The following is a 27,964-nucleotide window of genomic DNA, read 5'->3' on the forward strand; positions in this document are numbered from 1 at the left end:
TTATAAATTGAATTCTCTGATTTTCTTGTTGACCTACTGTAAGGACATCTACCTGTTCAACATGCTTGCTTGCTGTTCAGCCCATCCAAAGAGTTGTCTAATTCAAATATCTGAGTAAGAAACAAAACTGATCATTCTGGGCAAAGTATGATTGAACAGCCAAGGCAAAAGGGTAATTGAAAAGATGATATCATATTCTGAGCACCCCAGTCTGGTTTGATGAGAGGTCAGCTGATAATTGGATATTCAGGATTACCAGGCATCATGGAACCCAAATCACTGTATCTGACTGCTGCTGCGACAAATACAACAGGAATGCTATCCCCTTCATATTCTGTTTTAAACCTTCAAGTTTCATCTGGTTCTCTGTGGGAGTTAGTCAATTTGAGCCATGGGATTCAAAATTTCTAAAAAACCTTATGGATTTTCTTCTCATAGTGACCAAGATAAGAAGTTGAACTCATCAATACTGTGACCATACAATGGCTTATTTCAGAAGATTCTGCAACCCACCCAATGTTTAACTTTATCATCTGGAGCCCCTTCAGTGTCCCTTTCTTTAGGTAATGATAAAACTGATTGATCTTCTTCTGGCTCAAATTTGTCAAGCAGAGTCTCTAGGAATCATTATCAATAACTTTAACAAGAACAATCTCTTTGGTAGTAGTTATATCAACACCAAATTTAATCTTCATACAAACCAATGTACATTTCTGGAGTGGTCAGGATTTCTCCAATATTTCAAAAGTCTTGGTCAGAATGATTCATGTTCCCCAAACCACTGTGGATCATACTTGGCATCTTCTTAAAAGAGCATCTCTACTTTCAGTGAGTACAACTTACATCCTTTCTATATAGCAAGATTTCTCTCAAGAATTCTTTGGCACACCCATTCAGTTGGAATCATTTCTTAATAGGGTGCAACGAAAGTGTCCTCTCTTCACTTTCTGGTGAAAGCAGTTTTGATACATGCTCCCAGTAACAACTGAAAGATATAGCTGATATGTTTATTGGAGTTGGCAGCATTGCCTTCCAAGTGGTTCTTTCCATATGCATTTCTTGCTATAATTCTGTCCTTTGACTGCAAGAGGATTCTTTATGGATTATCTAATGATTCATATACTTCTGTTTTACTCTCAGAGCTTTCAACTAATGTTCAATAACTCATCTGTAGCATTGCCTTAAGTAGGCAGAGAGTGTAGATAGAGTAGTAAAGGTTGCATCCCTTGACTAGAGAGGCTTTTGACTTTAAAGAGTGCTAATTTGTCAGTTGTTGGACTTGCTCAATGTAATATTTTGTTCCTAGTCAGAATATCATTCCCTGTGCTAAAAGTTGAGTGAACTCATTTTTTTCTTCAAGAAATTTCAGTAAATTAGGTCCCATGTACAATGACTTTGATTCACTTAGAGTTAAGTTTAATATAGAGTGAGAGATAAGGATCTAGTTTCATTATTCTGCATGTTAGTTAGGCAGTCTTGCCAGCAAAACTTGGGGATGCTATCTCTTCTCCAGTGTGTCTTTTTAGAAAGTCTGGAGGCTATAGGAATTGAGGCTTTCATGTGAGTAATCAGTTCTATTCCATTGATCAAAGTGTCTGTTTTAATTTCTGCATCATGTGTTTTTATTACTGTATTACAATTAAATCACACACAGTGTAAAAATAAATGGGGAGCAGTCATAGATGATTATAGTTGAAGCTAGAACATGTGGATGAAGGGATGAGGAGACAAAACAGGTTAAGAAGTGTGTTACCAAATAATAAGCTTGTGTATAAACATCTTATAAAAACCCACTGGTTAGTAAGCTAATTTCATTTTTTTAAAAAGGGGGAATTAAAATATGTGTACCCTGCATGGTTGAATGGAAGTGATTCCAGAAGACATGAGTGATTAAAGGAAAATCACTGTGCCACGCATAGTATACAGGTTAATAAAACAGAACTATGCTATGACCAATAAAATTAAATTTTCTTCGAATTTATATATAATATGTCAAATTTTTGGCATTTAAAAAATTGTCAATTCTTGATAAAATACTAATACTCGTGATTCACTAAAAGTTCTGGTAAGAACTCTTGTCAGCAGGAGAAAGAAATAGATTTGATCGGTTTCTTCACTGAAACTGTGGTAAGTGGGATTTTTCTTCATGGAAATTCTGGTGCTTCTTGTTAACACATGAATCACAGGGAAAGAATATGTCATTAACTAGCTGTGTCTAAATTTACGAAGTTAACAGCTGAAGCTAACATTAAGTGGTGGGCATTCATAATTTAATTGTGATCTTTCCTACCACTTGATAAATGGTAAAAAATGGGACAAGAAGCAAAAATCAGTAGCATCAGAGTTTATTATTATCTTGATGGGATGTCCCTTTTATTGATAATTTTTAGAGCATCTCTTTCAATTTGTCAAAACCAAGATTTTTATTCACTGGGACTTCTGTATGAAGAGAGTTTTCTACAACACACAATAGCTGTTCAGAAAAAAATCTTGAGACTTTGATCTCCGAAGATCCATGGGAAGATCTAGTCCAGTATCTCTAGTTTGCAGTTGATGAAACTGCAGAAAGAAAGAGAATTTTCCAAATATTGTCTTTCTCTCCCTAATTTCATCAGGTTAATAGGATTTATCCATTGCTTAAATATACTCCTCACTGTTAATGAAAGCACAATACCAAATTTTATGACTTTGTTGTAAATAATGGGACTTCCTGAAGGCAAACCTTTGAAGAGATAAATCTCATGGCAGCTTTCTACACTTAGGAAATAAATACTTATAAAGGCATAAATAAATTTCACTGAAAAAATTATACAATTGATTTCACTTTATTTTTCCTTTGTTCCAAGATGCATCAGAATGAGGTGGTTTATAGAATGCAATATATCTTAATCAATTGCAAAGAAATATTTTGATCTTATAAAACCTCACAGAGATTATACAATGTACCAGTGACTGATTAATGGACCAAAGAGTTTCAAAGAAGAGAGAGAGAGAGGAGAGAGGGGGGGACACAGTAACAAAATACCTCCAGAAATGGACAATATAACATTGTGATGTTAAAAGCAATCCTAGGAAAACCTTTACAACACAAAGTACCTACATTTAAAAAGTCAGAGCAAACACAGGTAGAAGATTTAAATTTGATCCTCCAGAGTTTGGAAACATAAGAACAAACCAAACTTAAAAGCAGCAGATAGAAAGAACTTTTAAAGCAACAGAAATCAATGATTTCAAAACAAAATATTCAAATAATACAAAGATTCTATGAACCTAGGAGGTTATTCTTTCAAAATATAGAAAATATTGACAAATCTTTAGTTCAGTTATACCTCCAAAAAGAAAAAGAAGACCTAAATAAATAAAACTAGATATGTATAAGTAACCATTACAATAGACAACAAAAATTCAGAAAATTATAAGGTAAACTTTCAAAACTTTAACTCTTCTTAAATGGAAAATTCAAAGGGATGGTTGAAGTCCTAAACAGATCTCAACCACCAAAGTTACATTAAGGAAAGATTTTTTTATTGGTTTTATTGCATTATACACTTTTTTCTCCACTTCCTTCCTTTCTTCCCTTCTCCCCTTCTATCCTGTCGCCTGACTCCAACACTCCCAATCTTGTCTTTTTCTCCTTCCTATTTAGATCCATATACGTCTCTCTTAGGGCCCTCTTTGTTGTCTAAGTTTTCTGGTGTTGTAGATTGTAGGCTATTTTTTCTTTGTTTTACATCTAGAAGCCACTTATGAATCAGTACATAATATATTTGTATTTCTGAGTTACTTCACTCAATATGGTCTTTTTCTGGATCCATCCATTTGCCTGCAAATTTCAAGATGTCATTATTTTTTACCACTCTGTAGTACTCCATTGTGTAAATGTATCTGATTTATCCATTCTTCCATTCAGGGGCATCTAGGTTGATCTTATGTAGTCCCATAAGAATTAAGGAGATTAAAACAGTAATAAACGACTTCTAACATAAGTGGGTGACAACATTCCCAACAAAATATTTGCAAATCACACTGAATACAGGCATTCATCAAACATTTCTGTCATGATCAAGTTGACATTATTCTGGAGATTCAAGGATATTTCAGCATAGGTAAAACCAGTAACACAACATATCATATAAATGGACTCAAAGTAAAAATCACATGATCATCATAATATATGTTGAAAAAAATCTTTGAGAGAAATCTAAAATGTCTTCATGACAAAAGTCCTATAGAAAATAGGACTTGAAAAAACACATGATAATGTAATAAAGCTTATACATAACAAATCTTTCACTAATATTATCCTAAGTAGACAAAACCTTGAAACAATTCCATTAAAATCAAGAATATGACAGGGCTGTTCACTTTGCTCCTTCTTTTTCAATGATAACGAGGCCCTAATTAGAGCAGTAAGACAAGAGAAGGGAATCAAATGAATACAAGTAGAAAAAAAGTCAACTTATGCCTTTTTGCACATATCTTAATATTATACATAGAGATTACAAAGACTCCAAAGACTAGAAATAATCAAAATTTTCAACAAATGGCAGTATACCAAATTACCTTTGAGAAAGGATTAGTCCTTTTATACACCAATAACAAACTTGTTTACAAAACTATGGAAGCACTTCCATTCAATAGGCTAACAAGACATAGAAAAGAACATTTCAATATTTCAACCACTGGCTGAATGATCATTTCATAGAAAACCTTAAATTCCTAATGAATGAATGTCAGGAAAAGGCAATTTCTACAAACCGGGCAGCCATGTGATTGGCTGGGTCATTCCTCTATTCGGAATGAAAAGGTTACCTTTTATTTTCTCTCTCTCCCTCTCCTCCTCCCCCCTCTCTCTGTCCTTCCCTCCATTCCTCCCTCCCTCCTTTTCTTTCTTTCTTTCTTTCTTTCTTTCTTTCTTTCTTTCTTTCTTTCTTTCTTCCTTCCTTCCTTCCTTCCTTCCTTTCTTCCTTCCTTCCTTTCACTTTTTTTTAGCTTTTAGTAGTTTGAGATTCCTTACTTCTTCATTAAATCTTCCCTAATCAACTGGCTGTTCAATATTCATCCTTCATGTCAACCTAAATGACATACCCCCTCCCCACTTTCCCTCCAACACTCCCCTCCTTCATGCAACTGCTGACATTCATGACTTGCCTTTCCCGGAGTGCATTATTTTTAAAATTTCACAAAATAGGTAACAGTTCCTTTGAGAAAATTTAAATTACTTTATTAATAAGACTAAAAAACATAATCAGGTCTCCAATTTTTCCAGTCTCAGTGAGAACACATATGGGACACACTCATAAATTCTGTTAATGTATTTGGTGACCCCTCAGTGGATATTACGGAAGTGTCTCTGAAGACAAAACAGATAACTACTTTTATCTTTCTTGCCTTGGAATTTTGCCCAGCTTGCAGGGAACCTCACTTCCCTCAAAGAAATATATTTCTTACAATCCTTCCCTTTCTTGGGTTCTTTTCCCATTCATCTCTTTTTGGCTGATCCATGTGATAAAGAACTAAATGATACTATGTTGAACTCTCTGCTTTCTCGGAACATTATTCTCACTCATTTCCATTCCTGCTGGATTTCCTTCAGAAATAAAAGAGGACTGGATCAGATTTGGGGGAAGTGAGGGAACCAGCGATGTTTGGTGTGATTAGGTTCTAGACCACATTGAATCCAATCAGTTGTTTTTCTAACTGGCTAAAAGCACCACTGAAGGCTGCTACAGTTTTGAATCAGTTTTAACTATTTCTAATTAGTTGGTATCTATGGGACTTAAGTATCTGACAACATGAAGAGTTACTGACTTGTCTGATCAAGGTCCACAGCTGCTCAGGTCTGACAAAATCACATCAGTCACTCTCCTTCCCAATTCCTCCACATACTCCCAAAGCAATAGCGCCATCTGTGGGTACTGGACACCCCAATGTATTCATTCTGTTTATTTCATGGGTTTCTTTTGAAGAAATCATAGACCTTGGAGATGAGGAGGAAGAGCTACATGAGATCCAGAATTCATCACTTGGTGTTCACAGTCACAGTTGGTGATACAACATATGGGATCCCCTTCCTTTCTTTTTGATTACAGAATTCTTTGGTTTTTTTGCTTTGATATATTGGAGAAACTTAACTGCAGAAAAGATTTCTTGCTATATCCATTGTAAATTAACATCTGTGCTGTGTTGTTATTGCTGTAAACAACATTTAATCTATGTGGTGGTCAGATCTCACAGAGGCTCGTGTTCTGATAGGGGATGGGATTACTTCATGATGGAGTTGAGCACACTACAGGCAGAAAGTAACCTTGTGACTTTTTCATCATTTGTTTGGTGACCTCATCAAAATAGAGCTAATGAAGTTCTTAATATAGCCATAGTCACATGATTAGTAACAACCTTGATTAGGAACATCTTCAAAATAGCAGTAACTATGTAAAGTCCCACTATCTTTGCTAATGCAACCATAACACTTAGGCGTAAATTACGTTACCTATAAATTTATCAATCATATAGAGTCTTCAAAGTCACAGAAGAAGGGGATTTCCTGCACCACAGATATTAAGTCACAAATCCAAATCCTCTTTACCTACACACACACACACACACACACACACACACACACACACACACACACCTCTGGATACAACTACAGAGACTTTCTTTTTGATTACGGGTCAGGGACAGGCATAATGAGATAAATTAGGCTAGATACAGGACAATTAATTTATGTTACTGCATATTATTCATCTAGAGTCAAATTGGTCAGAGCAAATATTCTAATAAATTCTCTTTCTTAAGTTGCTAATGAAGCAGGACAAGCGCTAGGGAATGCAAGTCTCTGTGGAGAAGATAAAGTAGTGTTCCAGACTTCTCTTTTCTTCATGGTTCATTTTAATTGAAGGAGGAAGAAATGAGACAAATATCAGATGGTGCCCTGGAAAAAAAGACAATAAATTTGGGAGACATTCCCAAAACACTTTCTTTTATTTTTCAGAAAGACAGCAAGACATTCCTAGCTTGTAACAGTTTAACCCAGATCTCAAAACAAAACAACAGAAAATGCCCAATGTTATTCTGCACTTAAGCATAGCCTGCAATTAGATCAGAAGATAAAATATAACCTCTAATGGGGGAAAATCAGAGTATTATGTTATTCTACAACTCTTTTTCTTTATAGAAGCAAAAGTCCTTAATGAGTTTTTCAGTTTTAAGTACAGGCTCCCAAGCAATTGGACACACAAAGTCTAGCTAGGAAAGATAGCAGATTAGAAACCTGGAAGACAGAGTCTTCTGTCTGCTTGATCTTCCATAATAATAGATGCTGATTGTTTCTCATCTAGTTCCTTATAAAATTTAAATATATCAGAGGGTTACTCTTCAAAATCAAGTGTTCTGTTTCATATGCAACTCTCACAGGAAACAGAAGATCATCCCCAGAAGATGACCAGACTCATCTGCCCATGTTTGCAGGTAATGAGGATAGGTGCTTTCATTCCAGCCTGTGAACACTGGACTCAATACTAAGTCTCCTGTCCAGTGTACAGCACTTGCACATTCCCTCTTTTTTAGTCATTTAGAAGAAACAAAAACAAAACTGTTATCCTCAGTGGCACAGAGTAGCATATAAGTTTTGTGTGTAAATTTTCCAGGCAAATTAACATGTGGGTTTTGAAATTGCTGCTTCTCTCTATTTACTAATCTGCTTCCTACATTCAAAAGTAAGAACATGGTTATGACAGTAGATATTTTACATTGTATTTTCCAAAACAAAATGAAGTTGACTGCTTTTTCAAAATAATGTTTAATTGTAACTTACAAAAACTCACAGTTAACAGTATGTATACATGTGGCATGAGTTAATCACCTTTTCCTATCTGTACTTTGGGTTGAACTTGCTTTTTGAAGGGGAAGCCTAGCCAAAAACCTTGTTTTGTAAGGCGTGTCCCCCTTGGTCTAAAGGCGTGTCCCTCTTAGGCGTGTCCCCCTTAGGCTAATATTGACTTATAAAATCTTGCGGGCCTGCGGCCCGCCTGCTCTTTTGTTTTCCTGCCCTCCTCGCTGGAACCTTGGATTTGTAAGTTCCCTTTCCTTTCCTTTATTAAAACTGAATTATATATATTAAAGCTTGTCTGGTGAATCATAACTGCCGATCAACCACGCACCTTCACTTTTAATGATATGGTGTTATACAGTATTATCCTTCAAGCAAAACAAGTCTCAACTTCATGCTATCAACTGTGTCTGTTTACAAATGTTCACCACAGGTGGGCTTGCTAACTATTATCAGTCACTTATAAAAAGCATGGTTTGCAGGGTCATTGGCCCCTCCCCTGAGTATCCAGACACTAGTCCCAGCCTCTCTCTTTTTTTTGGTTTTTCAAGACAGGGTTTCTTCTGTAGCTTTTGGAGACTGTCCCGGAACTAGCTCTTGTAGCCCAGGTTGGCCTCGAACTCACAGAGATCCGCCTGCCTCTGCCTCCCAAGTGCTGGGATTAAAGGCTCATCCCAGCCTCTTATGTACTGATTTGCTCTAACCACTTACGGTCTTGTGATCTTGGGGAGGAGCTGAAGTACATATTCTGGAGAAGAGTAGGGAGAGCAGGCTCAATCAGTGTAGCTGTGGAGAAGCCAGTATTCATAGTGCTATTTCATTTGTATTCAAATAAAGATTTTCTGAAGATCAGAGAGTAAAACAGTCACACTGATCAGCCTTACAATCACCAAGCAGTGGTGACATACACCTTTAAACACAGTAACCGCACTAGTTTGCTGTAGAAACTAGGCTGTAATGGTGTATGCCTCTAATTCCAGCCCTAGAGAGGAATATAAGATTGGTGGAGACAACTCTCTCACACAGTCTCATTCTGAGATTCCTGGAGGTAGGATCATCATTTCAGATTGATTTAGAGATAAGAGTCATTGGCTAACTGTTTTTCTTTTCTGACCTTCAGGTTGAATCCTAATATCTTTCTCTCTGTTTTTATTAATCATGCTTCAAATATTCATTCTGAAGGATTTTCCAGTGTGTCTGTCTTTTAATCACCTATACTCCTTTCAATAAAACCTTGCCCATGGTCTATAAGTAAGACAAATGAAATCCTTGGTTCCCCAGTGTGTAACTTTGGTGGAATCAAACTTTGGTTTCTCATAGGACTTTATGAGGAGGGGGACAGTCATTGCTTAGATTCCCATTGGGAAAATATTCTCTCAATAGATGATAATATTTTAAATATTATTATGGATAATAGTATTAATAAAAATGAACTTGGAATTAGGGTAAGAAATATTAGAAGAAAGTAAAATGGGCATGTTTGTAGTTAAGAAGGATTTGTGTATGAAGATTAAGGTGGCCAACTAATGTTTCAAAACGAGAAGGAAAGGTGGATAGACTAAACAACATACTAAGGTCTGAGTAGTTCATAAAAGATGAACTTTGAGATATGTGCATATTAAAAATTTTAAGGTCAAACTTGAAGCCATCAATATTAAATCTTTACTAAAAACAACTGAGTTGTTGCTTTACTCCTCATCACAATTACAAGGACTGGATTAAAGAAAAAAATGGATGACAAGCCAAGGCTTATATGAAACTGCTCGATTTTGGCCCAAGCTTTAATTAAATATGACACAGTAGTTAAAAGCATCACACTGATGTAACTGACCATATGGGCATTTAATAGCCATTATTGAGGGCTTATACTAATGTTATTAGAATAAATAAATGGTCAAAATTTTTCCCATGAAGTCTAAAGATAGCAACTACATAATTAATTCTAAAACGTTCCTGTGACTGTGACAGGTTACCTGTTCCCATGTTCAAAGAGAAGTGGAGGGCACACTAGGTGAACTTGAACCAGAAGAAGTTTTACAAAGTAGAATATCAGCAAAGCAGTAAAAGATCTTTAGTTTTTCCAAAGAAAATAATGGACAAACCCAGCATTACTTATTCTCGGAATATAAAATATATGGCGAATGAAAGGCTAGAGGAACCACAGATTCTTTTGAAGCTCAAGAGACTCCCGAGGAGACCAGATCTTAACAAGCCATTACAGTATAATAGAAATTGATTAATTTTAGTCATCTGTCTTCTACTAAACACTCAACAAGAAAGTTCAAACAAAAATGAAATAATTGCTATGTTCTTTAACAATGATAAAATTACATCCCACAGACAATAGTAAGATTATTAAGGCAGTTATTTCTCACTAGTAATTTTCTTCTTCATAATGCAAATTTTGCACAGACATAGGGCATCATGTCTTTGGCTTGGTTCAATATCACAGTACTGCCTGAATCTGAAAAAGATAGGTTTATCAATGTTTCAACCTCAAACCCAAATAATGTTAAATTTCTTCTCTCTCTTTCTCTCCTTAGAACCCATCTGGAAGATATCCCCACAGTTTGACTTTATCAACTTAAACAGTTATAAAAAATGCCTAAAAACATACTGTCAACAGATATAATGTCCAATTGCCTTGTACAAAGCTATCCTTAAACACAGATAAATGCAGCCTGAATCCTTCATTAAATAAGCCTCTTTATTTGGTAGTAGGTGAAGGCTACTATAGAGAATCACAACTAGTCAAAAGTGCAGAAAATCAATGATTATGGGGTATCCATTCTTAAAATGGATATCTGTAACTCAACTCCCATCCTCAAGGCTCAGAGTACAACTCATAAATGGACTTAATCTTTGTAAGAACAAGATAACTAAAAGTACTTCTACCAAAATGTGTCTTATTAAAATGATAGGTATGTTTGCTCCCAAGAATGATCAACAATATGGTTCCCTGCAAAAGATCTGTGCAAGTCTTCATGAGTCAATATTCCACTCTATACAGAGGAAATTCCTATCCCTAGGCAAAGAGATGTTTCTGTCCCACCCAGTCCCTCAACCTTTTAGTCCCAAAGAAACACACAGAGGGATACTTTAATTATAAACTGGTTGGCCTATTAGCTCAGACTTCTTATTAACGAATTCTTACATCTAACATTATCCCACTCTTTTTGTCTGCATTAGCCATGTGGCTTGGTACCTTTCATCAGCAAGGCATTCTCATCTTACTTCTTCTGTGGCTGGACGATGACTGCAAATTGAGTTTTCCTACCTCTGTGGCTGGGTAACACTATAGACTGAGCTTTTCTCAGAGTTCTCCTGTTCTAGTTACCCTACCTCTACATCCTGCTTGGTCATCCTGTCTATACTTCCTGCTTGGCTACTGGCCAATCAGCGTTTTATTAAAATAATACAAGTGGACAGGATAAAAGACCATTGTCTCATAGCACTTAATGGTGCTTTGAATAAGAGTGTCTATTTTAGAATCAGAAGTTTGATAACTTAGTTCCCATTTGAACGTACTGCTTGGGCAAGTTTAGGAGGTATGATCTTAAAAAGGAACTATGTTCCTGGAGTAAGCTTTGATAGTTGAAAGTCATGCACTATTCCCTTTTGACTGTCTTTGTTTTCTAATTGTCATTCTAGATGTAAACAGTCAGTCACTGCTTCAGCTGCCATGCCTATTGGCTGCCACACTTTTGTAGCAATTGCAATGCTGAATGCTTTTCTTCCTTGAGCCAAAAGTGGAAATAAACCCTTCCGTACATTAATTTCATTGTTGTTGGTGTTTTATCATAACAATAAGAAATAATTAATATTTAAGTTAGAACTGGGAATGGGGGTCTTACCTGGGGTCATCCTTCTTTTTATTCCAGTGAGAATCTGCCCTCTTCTTAATGGAGTAAATATCCTTAACAATTATAGTATATTTTCCATCCAAATCTTTGGGAGTAACATTAAGCTTGTCAGTGTCCTTTTCTCTTGCAACTGTACATTTTGTTTTGTTTTGTTTTCTATCCCATTTGCTCTTATTCCTTTTAAATGTGCAAAAGAAAAACCACTAACAACTGTTGAGATGAGTCAATATTAGGTTATTTTCATATCTCCTTAACCAAAACATATTATTCCACTAGTTGTAATTTTATCTTCAGATAAACTCTTATGGAAAAGGCAGATTACAGTTACATTCTTTAACAAAATATTACAAGAAAAGTCTCTAGTTCAGTTGCTAATATAATTCCCTTCTGAAACATCTTGTGCTGGGTTTCTACAATCCACAGGACTCTTGCTGATTTCCAAGCCTCCACCATGGAAGGTTGAATATAAATATTATAATAAACCCTTTATATAAAATGAGGAAACTTATAAACCCAAATATTTTGTCACATATTTAACTAAATTGATATTTGGCCATTATCCTGACCTTGGATGTTCTCAAGCCTTTCAGAATATTCATTGTCAATATTAAATACCAGTACATCACCATCCAGGGATATTAGATTGGACCCTCATGATTTACCTCTTCTGTAGATTGTTCAGCACCACCCCCCCACCCCCGGGAACCTGAATCTGTATATCAGAAACATATCATCTTGGGTGGTCTTCCTAACAAGTATCAGTGCCATGGTCATTGCCTTATTCACCATTGTCTACTTCTTCAATATCAAGGATATTATGCACTCAAAAAATGACTGTGTGTATTGCAATACTTTTCTACTGTGGTTTAACAATTTGGACTTGCGTGCATAAGCAAAAGAGACCATCTTCCCAAGAGCATCACCATCCCTGAGACTACCATGAGCAGTGGGCAGTCTAAAGTGTCCATTCACCTAAACTTCCAACTTGGGATAAACAGCAACAATAGCAAAAGGTGGGGGAAAATGTTATTTAAGGGGCACTAACGTATCTCAAACTGGCAGCTGAAATTAGCAGTGTTATCAATGAGACACTGATTCATGAGTAGTGTGGTCACTGAATTGTCCTTTATACTTTTGGAGAGACACTGAATTCAAGCAATATGTTACGTCCAGCTTCTGAAAGATCATTGCATGAGGTTTTGGAAGTAAAGTCTGGTTTGGTTTGGAACCGCCAAGTTGTTTTAGATGCCAGAAGTGTGAGATAGCTGATAAGGAAAACTTCAAACAAAGAGGGGAACAAATCCTAAAGGCAAAACCTCATTGAGCTGAACTGTTTTACTAGGACAAAATGAGTGTTTTTTGTTTGTTTGTTTGCTTGTTTTTTTTTTGTTTTGTTTTTTTTACTTACTTCATAATAAAAGTTTTAGGAAAGCCTGGGACATGTCTCAACATGTAAAAACAATATACAATAAGCTATCAACCAGTATCATATTAAACAGAGAAAAATTCCTAAGCATTTCCAATACAACCAGGAACAAGACAATGATATATACTCCTTCATTCCTTAGCAATATAGTTTAATTGTATTCCTGTTCAATAAAATCTAAACCAAAATTGTAAGACAACAAATAAGGTACACAGGATATTCACATAAAAAAATAAGTCAACATATCCTTATTTTAAAATTATATACATCTGAATACATAAATGACTTAAATCTCCACCAGAAGAACACTACAGCTGATAAACTCCTTCAAGACACTAGCAGCATAAAAACTAACATAATAATAAAGGAAACACAAGAACAATGTAATTCACAATATTCTCATTTATCTTTTAATAAATCTCACCATGCAGAGAAAGACTTGTACAATTAAAACCTTATGATGCTGAAGAATTTTTGAAGATGAGAAGATGGAAAAATTCTCATGCTTATGGACTGGTGAGGTTCATATGATCAAAATGGACATCCCACCAAAAGCAATTTACAGACTAAATAAAATTACAATAAAAAATCCAGTGTAATTCTCAACAGAAGTTGACAAATTAACATTAAAGTTCACATGGCAACATGAAAGACCCAGGGTAGCCAGAACCATATTAAACACCAAATACACTGCTGGATACATTATCATTTGAAGTTTTGTCGTAGTACAAAAAAAGAAGCATGGTGCTGACATTAAAATAGACACATTAATCAATGGAATAACACTGAAGACAGTCACATGATCCCACACCCTTTTATACACATGACTTTTGACCAAGATGCCAGATATAAACAAAGACATCTTCAACAAGTGGTATTGAGAAAACTGGACAGCTACAGGTAGAACACTGAAATTAGAACTTTGTCTTTCACCACGCATAAAACTTTATAACAAATCAATCAAGGGGCTTAAGATATGAAATCCATAAAAATAAAATTACAGATACTAAATGACCATGGTGTGCCTGACTTTAGCCATTACATCTACAATATAATGCTTACACATAAGGTTCAGGGAACATACTAGAATAAGAGCCAGGAAGAGCTTAAAGGTCACTGGACTAAAATGTTTCCTGCAAGATGCTGTCTGACATTACTAGTATTCTTGATGAATAAACTTTAACAACATGGGTGACTAAACAAGACCTGCATAATGACAGTACCAATTGAAATGCCAAGGTGATCAGAAATGTCAAGTTTAATTTTCATGTGCCTGAAGAGTTCACTTAACCATCTGCCTACCACCCTTAGCAAGAAAGAAAAAAGACATTAAAATAAATTGTGCAAATATCAGTGAATCACCTAAGATAAGAATAGACATACAGTGGGACAGTATTTTACAGCCTCAAAAAATATTTTAGGCTTCGTTGTCTCCAAATCACCGGGATAAAGAATGGTAGGAACTCATTAGCAAAATCATTGACTAGAAAAGCAGCAAGTAACCCCTTAGTTTACAGCTTAGCTACAGAAAACAAATCTCCATGCCTAATTATATCCTCCTGAGCCTCAAGTAGCCTGGCGAGCCTGTTGGACAGAAAACTTGGCAAATTCCCTCTACTTGTGCACTGATGGTTGTTTTGGCAAATTTTCATTAATATGTTCAATATGCTTTTATGGAAAATTATTTTAGCATATTAATGAATTTACAAAAGTTTCTCGCATGAATAAAATTTGCATAAAAAGGCTATCCAGTGAATCTACTTAGGAGAGTTTAATCATGCAGAAAATAATTTTTATATTTTATTTTGTTTTTAAGTTAAAATAAAATGAAACATGCAAGTTTATAAAAAATATATCATATGATTAACACAGTTTATATTATATTGAATCTTTTTGTTTCTTGTTTATCAGTTCTATTATATGATATTATATCTGAATTTTTACATTTTGACTTTTACAAAAATACAGAGACTTATTTTTAAAGAATTAGCTTAATATATAGATGACTTTTAATGGGTGCTTAGTGTTTTGATATTCTAATTAGTCATGATAGTATTTACAACATTTAAACTTTGTTCACATACTGCCATAGCATTTTCTTAGTTTACTAGAGTATTACTGGCTTTAGACTATATGAGTGCTTTTCTGTCACTTTGCTCATCTCTAATTACACTGTCAAAATTTCATGCCAGGATGATTGTGATTGTCTCTTCTCTCTTAACAAATGTTCTGCCATTGCTGCTGCTGATGTCCATTGACATTGGATTTGAGATTTCTTGGCCCTCAAATATGGATTAAATACCAGCCACTCTCCAGGTAACTTCCAGACTAAATCTCTTGATTGGGACTACCGAGTGTCCAGCTTCATTATCAGCTGCTAGGTTCTCAGCATTTCCAGAATGCACAAGACCACTGTGCTACATAACCCCTAAGATACAAATAAGTCATCCTACTTTAGTGATTTTGAGAAAGTAGATACTAAGAACTTAATTGAGTTTCTCTACAATGCAAATTTTGATAAGCAAACCCTAGGGCCACAGAGTGAATGTGTTTGAAAACATGAACATTGGAGAAATAATGAAGGCTAGATAAAGTCAAGTAATCCTGGGGCTTTGAGAAGAAAAGGAGTATCAAAGAGACAATGCAGAGACAGAGCCCAACCTGTTAACCTGGGCTGCACTGGCATGAAGAGATGACCATGTGATACAGACACATGGTCAGCTTTAGGCCAAGGAGAGAATATTCAGGAAAAGCAACCGATCAATTCTTTGATATTTGAACTAGCAAATGAGCACAACTAAATGTTCCTCTATCTACTCTGCAGTGTTTCAATGTGATAGTGTCAGCAGTAGAAGCAGGAGAGTAAGGTAAGGTAAATAAGTTTCTCTGAAAATATTCTTTGTGATTCCTTTGAGGAAATTCTGTCATATATTTTCCAAACTACACTGTGAGCTCTATTTTCCCCAATAGATCATCCTGTAGACCTCGTGTTTCAAGGCAATCTTTATAAATGTTGCCAATTCACTCCAGCTCCTTTCATAAATACCCCATAAACTTAAGGATTTAAGTGACACTGAAGTGTTTCTCACCATTCTGGACCTTAGGAGTCCCAATGAGCTATGGCACAGTTTATCTTTTTGTAGCATTTCTTTTTCTGGAGTGCAGCTTGCTGTCTTCGTGCTGTGTCCTGTGTACTCAGTTGAAAGCACATAGTTCAGGATCAACATCATATACTGCTTCACGTGTTTCTCCATTATCTGTATTTCAATTTCCTTCATAAGGAATTAGGACCATGACTCAAGCTCATATGTTAACTGATTTTCTTTAGTTTTCATAATTATTACTGCAGACTTGTTAGAGAATCCTAACATTTCCTTCCAAGATGGTCTCCTATTCAGTCTCTCCAAAGGAACATTCCCATCATCTGTGTGATATCTTGCCTCCCTTTGTATCCTCTTGATATAAACTATGGCAGAATCCTGATTTATCAAGAAGACCCAGAAGGAAGCAAAAGGTCCTGTTTAATATCTCACATAATTACATTCCAAAGAAAAAGGAAGTTGTCATTGTCCATGATTTATGAACATTGTCACATTTTTAAGTAATTTAAATAATTTTATAAAAATCTCAAAAGGAAATTTACTATGAAACCAATGTGCTTTGACATGGGTAGTAAATAGAGTGTGTAATAAGCAGACACAATCGCTGTGCTATTTGTGTGACTTTACTCACTGTTTACATGGTTAATTTATGACAGAAGGGCTTTCATATTTAAAATACAGAGCAGAAAATGAACAATAAACTTATGGATTAGATAATTTATGATATGCTACTTGAGACAATTAAAATAATGAAGAAGGTTAATAACTATCTCTGAGGAGAGCACCTCCAATGATTTACAATGATTGGAACTATGGTGTGTCTAACTCAGTTATCACAGAACTCATTCTTTTCCTTAGTCTCTGTATTGCCTCATCATGCATGACACTTCTTGAGCAAAATGCTCAGCTATCCTTTCTTTCCCATTCCCTCATAAGCAATTTTCCAGCAAATTCTGTTCTTACTTCTCCAAATTATGTGACAAGTATGTCTGCTTTTGTCAGTCAGCTCCTTCCCATCAGTTTTCCTTCCCAGACATATGCAAATGCCTAGTGTTCTTGCTTACTGTTTTCTACTATCCTATTCTGTCTTCAGTTAGGAATCCAGAATCATCATTTTAAGTGGAGTTACACAGGAAAATTTATTAAGGGTTTATTATTGTGTTAAAGTTAATAGTCAAATATCAACTGTGGCCAGTAGTACTCTAGAAGGTATTAGCATGTTATTCTGGCCACTTTGTTTACTGAAATTCTCATTCTCTCAAAGGTGCTATGTGTGTATGTATGTGTTCTTTATGCTTTCACACAAACACTGCTATCTCTGATAAAATTTATATTCCTACTCTTTTTTATAAATGTGTTGATATTTATGCTTCAATTTTTAATTTAAATACAGTGTTTGTTCCTGCCGTCTCAGTGGGTGAACGCATCCCTCACGGTTCTGACTTTCTTTCTCATGATCTCTCTCCTTCTGCTCCTCATCAGAACTTTGGGAGCTCAGTCCGGTGCTCCAATGTGGGGCTCTGTCTCTATCTCCATCCATCGCCAGGTGAAGGTTAAGGCTCATAGTGAGCCCGTCCATGCTGTACAGTTCACATTCATTGCCGTTGTCCAGGACAGAACTAATGGGAGACCACCAAGTCCACTTGGAATGGGACTGAAGGAACATGCGACCAAATCGGACTCTCTGCGGGTGGCTGATGGTGGAGGCTGACCGAGGAGCCAAGGACAATGGCGATGGGCTTGGTCTCTACGACATGTACGGGCTCTGTGTGAGCCTTGTCAGTTTGGTTGCTCACCTTCCTGGACCTGGAGGGAGTTGGGAGAACCTTGGACTCAACATAGTGTAGAGAACCCTGATGGCTCTTTGGCCTGGAGAGGGAGGGAGTGGGGGTATGGGTGGAGGGGAGGGGAGGGAAGGGGGAGGAGGAGGGGAGGAGATGGCAATTTTTAATAAAAAATAAATAAACTGGAAAAAAAATAAAAAATAAATAAATAAATAAATACAGTGTTCCTAGGTAATGTGTTCTTGAAGATTTCTTTCTTAATAATGATGAAAATTCTCTTTCTTCAAGCATACTATTGTCTGTTATAGCAACTCTCCTATGTAGCCCTTTCTACTATTCCCAATTCTAGGAACGTCCTTTCCCAATCATCTCATAGTCTCCATCATTACCACATTTCTTTGTGTATATTGAATAAATATTTCAATAAATACAGAGTTAAATTTCACTAAAAAGAATTGTTCAAGTTGAATAATGGGTAAAGTTTCTTCTCAGCAGCTTATTCCAGAGCCCAACCATGTGATCTAATCTAATTCTAAGGTGACTTTTTTTACAAACCATAATCTATCCATGTCTCATCCCATTTCTTTCCAGCTGCTACTATCATACCAAACTAGGATTTTCAACATAGAACATAGCACTTAAAATATCTATATTATTTCATGTATTTGAAATGTTTTATCACAAGTCAAATATTTTATTAATAATTTAAAGCAAAAAATAGAAATTTAGTTTAGTGATGAACATGTTCCATGTTGTATGGAAGTCAGATAAAATTAGTAGAATGTATTTTGTACCTTGATCTAATGTGATACTTGAGCTGCCAAAAGATAATATGGGCAACAGAGAGGCCAAATAATGAAAGCCAGCAAAATATAATAAAATAGCCTATCATTAGTGAGAGACTTTATAAGGCTTCAAAGTCTTTAACACTTCATAGTAGGCCCAAAATCACAAGCTTTTATATCTTAGAAACAGCACTTCCAGCAAGAGGAAGGAAAGAGGACTTTGCTGGTGATTTTAGGCATCTTAGGGCAAGACCATTGTCAAACTTCTATTTCCAGGTTTAAACAAAAGGGCTTCACAGTTAAAACATTGGAATTGTGAAAGGTTAACAAATTTAATGCAGAAATCTCCCAAATCAGAAACTTGAGGTGATTTAAAATATTTCTAGTATATTTGTGTTAACCTTTATAAAACATTCATGATTTTATTAAAAAAAATGGGTACATTTTATATTATCTAGGCCTATACCTTACAACATTAAAACTTCACATGGACGTTTATTTGCTTATTCTTCTTTTAGTCAGATTAATAATTATTTTTTTCCAAATTATAACTTCAAATAACTAATGCATATCTTGTATCACCACAAACATTACTAGACATAATTATTACATCAAATGTTAGTTGTTCAGTCAAAAGCATGGCCTTGTTGCCAGTCAGTCAAAGCCATAGATGCTTTTATTGTTTTTTTTTTATGCATCTGACACTTTGTTAAACTCCCTGTGGAATCCAGTCATGAGGTCTTATTTATTTATTTATTTATTTATTTATTTATTTATTTATTTGCCTCCTTGACGTAAAATCAAGCCAGGGGAAATCATAGTATCTCAAGGCCTCCCAACCTTTGCTCAACTGGTCCTGAAGCCTTTTGCTTCTTAGGACATGATGCTACTTGCTGAGTTCTGTCCACAGAAAACATAGATCAATGACAGGCTCTCATCTCTGTGATTCTATAGTTTATTTTGCACAGTTGAAGGTCTATCAGGGTTGCCTTGAGAAGACATCTATGGTGACTCTGATTTAGAGAACAGCCTTTGCAGCCTGTGGTTGGGGCTTTCACTACTCTACTCTGTATGAAAAAAAAAATTGAGTGGAAATTATAAAAGTATTAGCTGAAATATATAGCAACAAATTGAACTCATGTAAAAAAAGTGAACCAATGCTACTCTAACATTGTCCTAAGTAAAATATACATAACGAATAAAGTATGATTCACGAATAGTAAAATAGCACTTGCCACAAAGCCTAGTAACCTGATTTCAAACCCTATATCCCACATGGTAGAATTAAAGAAGAGACCTGAATGCTGAAAGTTGTCCTTGAGCTTGTGGATTGGTGCGCATGCGCGTGCGCACACGCACACACACACACACACACACACCATACTCTTTCCTTGCTCTAAGTACATAAATAAAAATTTGAAAATAAAAACTATCACCATGTTTATGAAGAAAGCTGACACACGTAGCAGACATTGGCTTAAATGAGGTACTTTAGACAGTTTAAAAATATATTTCATCATCTCAGCAGGTTACATGAGCAGAATACATTCCTATGCTTTATGAGATAAAATCCTCCAATGTTCTGGCATTCTGTTAAACCCATATTTTAGATTAAGGGACTTCCTTTCTTCAATACCAGAAATTAGAAAAAAAGGACTTGCCCTATTTATAAAAAGAAAAGAAAAATTAAAGAAAGCTCTCCAGTCTTAGCTTCATTTCTCTTAGAGGCTTATTAAAGACAGCAACAGAAGTGTTTGTTTACAACGGAAACACTGGTAGCATTATGAAACACACACCAGAGGATACAGTCAGTCCAAAAACATTTTGCACAACAAATCTCTGAGGGACTCTCCCACAGTGTTTTGAGTTTCCCTGATTTCTCTGGTGCCTAGAAATAGAAGAGAAGGTGTCAAGAAGACATCATCTGATTAACATGGAATCCTGAGTGAACTCCAAGGCCCACAAATATGCTGATCACGCCTTCCACTGTTATCCTTCTGTACGGAGCTTCAGACAGGAAGAATTAAGTCACTTGATTATTCTTTTGAAATAAGTTTCTTAGTGAAACAAATAATATGAAAATTAGCTATTTAAAAATTATTTTTATAAGCAAAATCATCCCTAGACTTTACAAGGAAGTTGATGGAATTTAATATCAATTCAAATGTGAAGTTTTCTTTTTTTCTAACAGGTGTTATGTACAGTAGTACTTCTAACATGGATACTTTGACAAGATCTGAACAAGAAAAATACCAATGGATTATCTAATATAGAAGTAGAAAATCTTACATGGGTCCACTCTTGGACAAAAATTACAGGAAAGCAAGGAATTCTGAGAGCAAGAGAAAAAGAGTCTTCCCCAGGGGTCTCTCAATTGGCTATCTGGTACAACATGATTAGCTCTGAAATAACATACATACAAGCAATATACAAACTAAGTAGATTGTATCTATATACTTGGGCATGCACATGCGTGTGTACGGCACATGCGTGTGTATGCACGCACACGTGCAAGTGCACATGTAATAAAGATTAAAGTAAAAACGAGGTATGTACTTGGAGGGAGGAAAGGGAAAATAGTGTAATTTTGTTTCAATTTAGAAATTGTTTGAATGGGAATAAGAAACACTTTCATTGTATTGTCACGTTAGACAACATCTACTGCATAAGATATTTTCCTTGCTAACTGAATAATTTCATTAGGATGGGTTTACTGCAGCTAAACTGAAGAACAGTTAATATGTTTGGAATTTACAGAATATTAAGCTTCTTCGGTTTGTGGCAATGGGTGTCAAACCTGGAGCTTCGTACATGAGAGAAAACCCTTTAAATCTAACTCTAATCTGAACTTCACAGTTGAATGAAAATATAAGACTAGGGACTTTTCATTTTAGAAGGTTAGATATTTGATATTTGTTATAATTTGGCTTCAAATTTTCTCTTATTTAGCTTAAAGAAAGTGTATGTACAGTCCCTAAAAAATAAGTTCTTATAATGTTATTTTAAAATTCTAATTTTAAAAATTCAAATACAGAACATTTATATATTTATATAAAAACTCTCATAGCATTGTGTGTGTTTACTATTTTGACTAATTCCATGTCATTGTTTTCCAAATGAGTAATACCCCATTTTTTATAGACTACATTTTCTTTATCCATCCTTCAGTTTCGGGTCATATAGGCTTTTTCCAAGATTTTGCTATTATGAATAAAAATTCTATGAATATAGTTAATCAAGTGTCCTTATATTATGATTGAATGTCCTTTGAGGATATCCCTAATAGTTGTATTGCTGGATCTTGAGGTTGATTTATTTCCAATTTTGTGAAAAAACACTATTCAATTTCCAAAGTAGCTATACAAGTTTGAACTCTCACCAGCAGTGGAAGAGTGTTCCCCTTACTTTACAACTTATCTAGCATAAGTTGTCATTAATTCTTTCATCTTAGCTATTCTGAGATGTGTAAGATGGTATCTCAGCTTTGTTTTGATTTTGATTTCCCCGAAGGCAAAAGCTATTCACAAATTCCTTAAGTGTATTTCAGCCATTTGTGATTCATCTGTTGAGATCAGTACCCCATTTTTAAATTTGATTATTTAAAATTTTGATGTCATTTCTTGAGTTCTTTATATATTTTGGAGATTAGCACTCTGTCAGATGTGGGGTGGGTGAAAAACTTTTCCCATTTTGTGGGTAGCCATTTTGTCTTATTTACAGTGTCTTTTGCCTTTTCATGAAGCTGTTCAGTTTCATGAGGTCCCATTTATTGATTGTTTATGTCGGTGTCTGTCCTCCTGGTATTTTATTTAGGAAGTTGCCCCCTTGCCAATGAATTCAAAGCTACTTGCTTCTTTCTCAGTGACATCATTAAATTTGCAGGCAAATGGATAAAACCAGAAGAAAAATCACCCTGAGTGAGATAACTCAGAAAGACAAACATGGTATCTACTCACTCATAGGTAGATATTTACTGCAAAGTAAAGGATAACCATGCTGCCCAACCACAGAGAAGCTAGGTAATGAGTGCCCTAAGAGGTACTCTTAGATTTCCCTGGAAAAGGGAAATAGAAGCGATCTCCTCGATTAATTTGAGTGGGGCAAAGGGGGAAGAATAACGAAAGGTAGGTCTTTATCGGGGAGGCATTTCAGGATCGGGGGGAAAACCCAGTACCAAGGAAACTTCCAGGAATCCACAAGGATGACCTTAGCTAAGACTTTCAGCAGTAGAGGAGAGGGTACCTAACTGGCCGTGTCCTATAATCAGATGGTTGACTACCCTAACTGTCATCAGAGAGCCTTTATCCAGTAATTGATAAACACAGATGCAGAGATCCACACCTAAGCACTGGGCTGAGCTCTGGGAATCCTGTAGAAGAGAGAGAAGAAGGACTGTTTGAGCCAGGGGAGGAACCCAGAAAAATCAAAGGGAACCCATAAAAATGACTAATCTGGGCTCATAGGTGCTCACAGACTCTAGCCCTAGAGCTGGAGAGCTTGCATGGAACCACTTAGGCCCTCTACATATGTGTGACTGTTATGTAGCTTGATCAATTTTAGGGGCACTTAGCAGTGGGATCAGGGCCTGTCTTGAATACTTGGGTTGATTATTGGGAACCAATTCCTCATACTGAATTGCCTGGTCCAGCCTCAGAACAAAGGGAGGAGCTTAGTCCTACCTCAACTTGATATTCCTCACTTCATTGACACCCATTTGTTGGGAGTATGAGTAAAGAAGAGGCAGAGGGAAAAAAACAGAACAAGAGGAAGGAGGGGAAAATATGGTAAGAGAAATGAAATTTTTAATTAATAAAAAGAAAAATTTTAAAAAACATTAATCCTGAAGATATTCACAGTAATGATTTATGGTATGTTAATTCAATTCTAATTTTATTTCTGGGCTCTCATTAAATTCTCTTGAAATATCAGTTCAAGAAATAAGGTGTAGAGAAAAGAAATTTACTTTGAATAAAATCATCTAATCCATTTAAAGAAATGCTAATCTATGTCTTGGCCCTTCATTTTGTTTTTCAAAGTTCCCTACTCTTTGTTTCTGAGACTGAATCTGTTTAATTTTGAATTAATGAAATAATGCTTCTGAAAACATAGCAAAATACTTATCAACATTTACATCACTATGATAGCTTTCAGAAGTCATTCTAAGACCTTTTAGGCTCTCTATCCCATTGAACTAGTATACTTAAGAAGAATTTGATCTTTCAAATGGAATAATTAGTTCATTGTATTTATAATCAGTGCAAAATGTTTATTTTTTGTTTATTTCAAACCAGGTCAATTTTTTGAAATAAATGGTGTCTACTTATGAAACATGGATAATGGGATGACTTGTATATTGTTTTAAAGTATTGGCAGATTTTTTTTTTTTTTTTGCTTTTTCATGACAGGGCTTCTCTGAGCATTGGAAGAAACTTTTATAAAGAGATTTCCCCCAAGGGGAATTACAACTTGTTAAGTAATCTAGGAAATGTTCTTTCTTTTTCTATTTTCATTTTTATTTTTAAACAGCAGAACAAAGTAACTGTTCTAATGTATAGAAGTCAACAACAGCATGCCTTGGTTCATTTAAAGAATGGGATTATTGCTGGAACTGGGAAATATGCTAAGCCATCCAATCGTGAAATATAATGTCTGAACAATAGTCTACATTGGAGAAAAGAAAATAATTACTGTCTTACTTTTTTTTCCAGTGGTACTCAACTTCATACATGTTAAGCATGTATTCTACCATTGAAGTATACTCCCAGCACAGTTTGACCATATTAATAACATCTTTGTTATGTTAAAATGTTCAGTATGCAGATGGTTGCCATATTATAAAACTATTTTTCTTATTTTTCTTATTGATACTCCAATCACAATTTGAAAATTAGCATGACAGAGTCTTTTGCTAGTAGAAATATTTTGGACTAAGATATCAAATATATTAATAAACATTTGATATTATATTAAAATTTTTGTGATAATAAGAAATAGAAATACAAGTGGAACTTAAGATGGTTTAGGTCTTCAAGGAGTACTGAAACTAGTCATTTTCACATTGATCTAGTTCTTTTCTTGTGAAACTACTTTAGTCTCATAACCCAGGGTTCTAAAATACAAAGAATGTGACTAGAAGATAACAAAGGGAAGTTAGTGCTACCTAAGTGGCTAGAATGGAGACAAGAACATAGAACAAAATATGGAACCCCTGAAGAATGGTTGTCTGTAAGCAGAGACTGTACTTTTATTTTCCAACTGCCCAGACCCAAATAATCACAGAAAACTTTATTAATTACAACATTGTTTGGCCAATGGCTTAGGCATATTTTGAGCCAGCTCTTACATCTTAAATTAACCCATTTCTATTAATCTATATATACCAGCATGAGGCTGTGACCTACTGGTAGGATTCTTGCCATGTTGTTCTCTTTCGTTGTCTCTATATGTTGTCTGCCTGACTCTGCCTTTTTTTCCCTTGCATTCGGATTAATTTTCCCACCTATCTGGCCTGTGATAGGCCAAGGCAGCTTCTTAATTAACCAATGGTGATAAAATATATTCAAACTATACATCAGGGAATCCCACTTCAGCTGTTAAACATCCATGTGCAAAATCCAACTTAGCATGTCTGACTTTAATTGTTCTGTTGAATCTACACATCATTGGCCTATGTTTTATCATAACTAATTATTGGCAGAAAACTTCGGTTACAATTTATATGAGACTAGTGTTATGAAATGCCTGGACTGACAAAAATTAATACCCTTTAGGGGAAATAAAAAATATTTATATCATCCACAGAAACTAGTATATACTTAAAATGATTGATTATAGAAAATAACTGAAAAAGGAAAATCTATAGTGGTAAAAATTTTTAGTTGATGGATACAGAGCAGAACCTTTATTGGTTAATTTCATTCTGACTAAAAGTCATGAGCATTCAGTTAATAGGGAAGCCAGAACTGATAAACTCAATTCAAAGAAAGTATTTCCCAGTGATATGTATCACTGATGTTCACAGAAATTACATAATTGTACTTGGCACCAATGTTTCAATTAAGTATTGGAGATGTTTTGTTTCTCCTGAAATTTTTCTGGAAACAAAGCTATGACTCAGTTCAAAGCACAAACAATAGGACAAGATATGTAAGAATTCTGTTTAAAAATTGAATGCCACTGGTTTATAATGGCAACAGAAACTGAAATACTTAACAATTAGTTAAAATAACTTTCTTATCTATTACTTGTTGTATATCAATCATTAATAAAATCTGTTTTCTTAAAAAAGGGTTTTTCAATTAAAATAAAATAATTGTTTTGTTTATTCTTCTAGAATTTCAATCAATTTATTTGAGTCTATTTTTCACATCTCCCAGATCCACTCAATTTTTTTCACTAACTTCCTATACTTTCAACTCCATGATCACTTTTTCAAATAATAAAAAATAAAACAAAAATGCCAGGGTGCAAACTGTGCTGACTTATTTCTCCTGCTCTGGAGTGTGGTTACATTGTCATTCCCAGTGAAGAAAACCAATCCGTCCCCCACCCTCTTTCATCAGATATCAATTGCAAAATCTTCTTGGTTAGGGGTGAAAAATCACACCTACTGTGGCTCCTTGCTGGGATTTCATCTGGTCCAAGTTTTGTGCACGTCTTATAGATGCTGACAGTGTCTCTTTTAGTCTATATATGAATCTGCCCCATTGTATCTGGAAAATACTCTTTTCTGGACATCATGCATTACCTCTAGCTGCTTTAAAACTATTTCTGTCTCATTTTCCATATCCATGGGCCCTGAGGAGAAGGATGTGATTAGATAGACCTTCCACGTAGTACTAAGCAGTTTAATGAAGGCGTAAATTATAAACAATCTCACACCAGTTTGGAATTATGACTAATAGAATGGTTATTTATTTGAAGGGGAAAAACTTACAGATCACCATCCCAGACAACAGCCTTCTGAGCAATCAGGAAGGGAGCCTAGTCGCTGGAAGCAGAGCTGGAAGCCAGAGCTCAAGTGGAGGGAAGTGGCCGCATTTTTAAAGAGAGAGACCATGCCCCAATGGGCTGGTATCTCAGCGGCTATTGGCTGAAGGAGCAGAAGGAGCTCCCGCAACCGTTTTAGTCTCTTATTTTCTGTGTATTGGCCTTTTGTGACTTTCTAGGTTAATTATGATCTACTGCAAGAAAGTTGCCTGATGAGAGTTGAGCCAAGTATTAATCTATCTATCTATCTATCTATCTATCTATGTATATATGTGTGTACATATATATATATACATATATATATATGTATATATATATATATGTATATGCCATTAGGAAGCATTTTACAGCTATGCTTGTAAGTGAAATTATAGTAGCAGATTTTTCCCATAGAACCCATGACACATTGAACCTCAGAAATTGTCATCACTGATAGTGGCACGTATGGGATTCCATTTTATACAACAGACATCAAATAAAAAAATTAGTGGTTACTTCTATAGGCAGAGTTTTCCTGTCTTGACCACGTGCTATCAAATATCAAAGAGCCACTTCCAAAATACATGACTGAGAGACTTTATATAAATTATAAATGCTTGTTCAATAGGTAAGGCTTGCTACTACCTAACTATTATATTTAAATTAACCCATATTTCTTATCTTGACTTTGCCATGTGTCTTGTGGCTTGTTACCTCATTTTCTTTTTTTTTTTTGATTTTCATAATTGTATTATAATAGCTACATGATAAAAATATTCCAGAAGAACCAAGCTGCAGCAATAAATGAACATGCAATAGAGAGGATTTATATGCATTCAACATATCTGACAGAACTATAGTAAGGAGTCTAGCAGAACAAATTGGTCTTTAAAATATCAATTTCCTTTCCTTTAAAAACTTACTGATTCTACCAAGAAAGTACAAAACCATAAGGCTGTGAGTAGCTGAGTCGAGCTTAGGCTATTACAGGGCAGGCTGTCCTCAAGGCCAGGCCTTCTAGTCACTGCTGCTTGCACTCTGCGGGGTTCTGATCCTTCTTTGGGTCATAGTCAGGGTCATTTTCCTCATCTCCTTCTTCTTCCCCTTCCTCATCAGCTTCTTCACCTTCTTCATCGTAATCATCGTCATCATCCTCGATAGCCTCCCCAGTAAAGTACAGCACTGATCTCGGGATCATCCGCT

General features: G+C 35.4%; 1 pseudogene; it reads right to left on the bottom strand.

The window, feature by feature from the left end:
* Positions 1 to 27,959, bottom strand: LOC119807263 (annotated as a pseudogene).
* Between the last annotated feature and the right edge of the window lie 5 nt (positions 27,960 to 27,964).

This window comes from Arvicola amphibius, chromosome 2, assembly GCF_903992535.2.
Source record: "Arvicola amphibius chromosome 2, mArvAmp1.2, whole genome shotgun sequence".
Lineage (NCBI taxonomy): Eukaryota > Metazoa > Chordata > Mammalia > Rodentia > Cricetidae > Arvicola > Arvicola amphibius.